The following is a 4,722-nucleotide window of genomic DNA, read 5'->3' on the forward strand; positions in this document are numbered from 1 at the left end:
AGAGAGAGAGAGAGAGAGAGAGAGAGAGAGAGAGAGGGAGAGAGAGAGAGAGAGAGAGAGAGGGGGAGAGAGAGAGAGAGAGAGAGAGAGAGAGAGAGAGAGAGAGAGAGAGAGGAGAGAGAGAGAGAGAGAGAGGGAGAGAGAGAGAGAGAGAGAGAGAGAGAGAGAGAGAGAGAGAGAGAGAGAGAGAGAGAGAGAGAGAGAGAGAGAGATTGTGGGCGCTTTAGTTCATTTTTTATACCCCCATTTTCATCCTGTGGACGGTGATGGAAAGGGTTACAGAGGCACATAATGGGCTCAGGGACTGAACCCCACAATTCATTTAGCTACGCAATTTTCAATCTTGATGAGCTAGTTGCAAAATTCAATATACGTCGTCACTTCATCAATGGGTTCGAGATCGACCACGAGTACAGTTTCTAAATTAAGCAACTGACATATGTGGAGAGCTAATGTCACAATTGATGTTTGTCCTGCACACCGCCCGCCCCCCATCCAGAACAGCCAATGTTTACCTAACTTTGTGGTCCAGACTGTGGCCTGTGTGGCTGGGTGATTCTGGTCACAGGGCTCGCGTGGAAATGTAATATTAAAAATAATTAAAATGCACAGATAAATCACATGAACGTGATGTATCAATGCGAAAACCTTTAGGAGTCGTGTAGAGGATACGAACATGCGCTGGGTGTTCCCAAGCACACGTCTTAGACAACTATGCCACCACGACATGGTCAAAAGGATTGCAAACCATGGATTCTACTGAGCTCACGAGAGATCCTGAGGCTTCTACTGAAGCCGGGCAGAGGTTCCCACAACGCCCCCCCCCCACCATAAACTCTGGCATGGTGGGGGGGGGGGGGGGGGAGGGAGATTGGACTACTTGGACAGTAGTCGTCCAAGAGTTCTACTTCCGAGGCTTCCTCTCTCAATACAACCATAAATCATATTTCTTGTTGATACAACACGTTAGTGAGATTTATGTGTGAATTGAAAGAGGGGCGTCAGAGGTAGAATTTTTGGACGACACAGCCAGAGTGCATGTGGGGGGGGGGGGATTGTGTGAACCCCTGGTCCGGCTTCAGTGGAAGCCTCAGGAACCCTCATGGAATCAGTTAAATCCATAGTTGCAATCTTTTTTATCATGATTTTGTCCTAACTGTCTAAGGCGTGTGCTTGGGAAAACCCACAGCAAAAGTTCGAATCCTCATCACGGCTCCTAAGGAATTTCCCAGTAATTATATGAAAATATGTATTTCCCATCCTCTCTTTCAGATTTTAGAGGTGTATATATACAATTAAATACGTGCATATGTGACATACTAAACATACTAGTTTACCTTGAAAAGCTTCATAGAAACACCGACCTTACCTAACCTTCTTTGTATGTTAAGATAAGCACCTTATTGCTTCGTAATTACATTTATTACTTAACCTATACCTATAATAGATTAAGTAATAATTGTAATTACGAAACTAAACATACTAGTTTACCTTGAAAAGCTTCATAGAAAACACCGACCTTACCTAACCTTCTTAGTATGTTAAGGTAAACATCTTATTGCTTCGTAATTACAATTATTACTTAACCTATACCTATAATAGGTTGTCAGACCACGGAGGAAAATTGAAACAGGAATTTCTTTAAGTACTTTCGTATATTAATACATCTTCAGAAGGAGTGGTATTTTAATAAAGGAGTTTCGTATATTAATATACGAAAGAACTTAAGGAAATTCCTGTTTCTTGTACCCTTCTTGAGCCCGGATGGGCACATGTACAAGCAAGTAGATGGGGTCGCAATGGGTTCTCCCCTAGGCGTCCTGTTTGCGAACTTCTACATGGGTACCATCGAACAGAAGGTCTTAGTCAACATGAACTTGAAACCGGTAATATACTGCAGGTATGTTGACGACATTTTTACACAGGTACCTGATGTCAGACATCTGCAGGAGCTGAAGGAGGCATTTGAGTGGAATTCTGTGTTGTGTTTCACTTACGAGATAGAGAAGGATGGGAAGATGCCCTTTCTAGATGTAACAGTCATGGAAAGGAGCGGAGGTTTCCACACTGCAGTCTACACTAAGTAAACAAACATAGGAATGTGCCTCAATGCCAACAGTGACTGCCCAGACAGATACAAGAGGAGTGTTGTTAAAGCTTATGTCGACCGTGCTCTCAGCCACAGCTCAGGATTGAAGCAAGTCGATGAAGAACTCTGTAGGGTAAGGCAGGTCCTAGTCAACAATGGCTTCTTCAATGGTTTTGTTGAAGACATCATAAGAAGGAAGGTGAAACGCCATGCAACCTCTGAAGAGACAACTAATACAACACCTGTACCCCCTATTAGACTATTTTACAGTAACTTCTTTTCCACAGCTCATAAAACGGAGGAAAGGGTCCTGAAAGATATTGCTAATAGGAACGTTATCCCTACAGACAATAATCAGAAGATACAATTGACGATTTACTATAAAACCAAAAAAACGGCCAGCCTACTCATGAAAAACTCTCCAGACACAAAGCAGAACGCTTTAAAAGAGACCAACGTCGTCTATGCCTTCAAATGCCCACTTGGGGACTGTAAGCCTCAAACAACTCAGTATATAGGCAAGACAACAACATTTCTTTCCAGGCTATTATTTACGATGCATAAGCAACAGGGCTCCATTAAGGAACATATAATCTCTTCCCACAACCAGACCATCTCCAGAGAAGTCTTAACAAACAAAGAAATCATTGATAGATACAGCGATAGCAGGCGGCTTGACATCTGCGAGGCATGACACATCAAGAAGTCAACACCAGCAGTCAACAGCCAATTAATGCACAACTATATTCTACCCACTTCATGACTCCGCACCAATATAGAAGCATCAAGAAATATGGGCCAATAGGCCCTTTGCAGTTACTTCCATTCTTCCCGTTAATTTATCCAATTTATACCCAATGCACCATGTTCTGTCTTGTGTTGAAAGTTTGCTCTGTCTTGTGTTGAAAGTTTTAGTCACCTTACCCAAAACTGTAGTAACATATCTCCTCACCCAAATGTGAATATATAAGATAAAAGCTGTTTAAATGATAGCATAGTATAACTCTGTTTAGTGTTTGCAGGTTATAGTTGTGTATGTGTAAACTAAAGTCTTTGAAAATGTAGTAAGTTATTACGAAACGTGTTCAAGTGTCGCGTCAGACTAGAAATAAAAATGAATTTTTGAGAATTGATTTTTCAATTACCATTGACAGTGAAAATAAACATAAGAAATATTGAGAAAATTCGTGTTAGAATTATTAACCTTACTTTTTCGGTCATATTTAACAACATGTTTACAAAAAAGACTGCTACCAAAATACACATATATATATATATATATATATATATATATATATATATATATATATATATATATATATATATATATATATATATATATATATATATATATATATATATATATATATATATGTGTGTGTATATCACGAAAATAAACACGTGATTAAGAATGTGACAATGTCAGACCACGGAGGAAAAATGAAACAGGAAATTTCCTTAAGTACTTTCGTATATTAAATACATCTTCAGAAGGCCGTGGTCTGACATTGTCATATATATATAATTTATATATATATATATATATATATATATATATATATATATATATATATATATATATATATATATATATATATATATATTTTTATAGTACCACCTCTGGCTGGAAGAAGGGGGACCCATAGCCTCGGAGGAAACCACACATAACGCATTGGAGGGAATGTAGGTCCCCTCCAATACAGTTTCTGTGTGCTTTTCTCCTACCACCCCCTACCCTTTTTTTTTTTTTTCCTTTATTGTGTATTTAAAGGTTACAAAACATACAAGACAAATGCCTAAAGGTTATGGATCTCTTGAAGCTCCTCCGCTTCTGGACAGGAACCGAGGACGCAGCAAGCATTTCCCCTCTGGATCGCCACACTGAGACGCTGAAATAAAAAACTGGAAGCCCTTGGGTCTCTGGTGACGTCAATGAGCCTGGAACCCAATTCCTTGAGAAATCCCAAGGCACTCTTGCCCCAGGGGCCATGCGTCTCAGACGCTATGGGAACAAAGAGGTATTGACCTTCCAGTCGCCTGTACTTGAGTGATTTTGCTGTTTCCCTGTGGTTGGCCGCCCCACCTGCTTGATCAGCTCCGAAGTGTACATAGGTGTCAGCCAGGGTGGATACACATGTGTAGTCCCACACCAACTGTCTACCCTCCTTCCATGGGTATATGGTGATGCCATCAGGGCGAAGTGCGGGGAAATCCGGGTTTTGGACCCCTAGGATGCGAGGTTCTCTCTCCGCTGGGCACCCAGCTGAGACGAGGCTTCTCTTGATGATGTCATTGACCTCGTTGTGTCTTGCATGCCAGCCCTTTGTGCTTCCGCAATGCAACCCATGCAGTCCGTATTGGTCTGCTTCCACCCTGTTGCAAATACACTTGTATTCAGTGTGAATTGGGGCACCAAGGCGGAGGGCTACTGCTACACGAAGGGATTCTGGATCTAGGCGCGTGCCCATTGCTGACATGGGTACTGCCAGGAGGAAGTCTCCTGCATGGGGGGCACGCACTGCTCTGAGGCGGGCTTTCTCCTTGTATGATGTTGCGACGCTGAGCATGGCATCAGCTACTTTTTCCACTAGAGGGTGGTCCCAGCCGGACTGTTTGTGTTGTTTTGTTGGCTC

This window comes from Procambarus clarkii, chromosome 88, assembly GCF_040958095.1.
Source record: "Procambarus clarkii isolate CNS0578487 chromosome 88, FALCON_Pclarkii_2.0, whole genome shotgun sequence".
NCBI classification, from domain to species: Eukaryota; Metazoa; Arthropoda; class Malacostraca; order Decapoda; family Cambaridae; genus Procambarus; species Procambarus clarkii.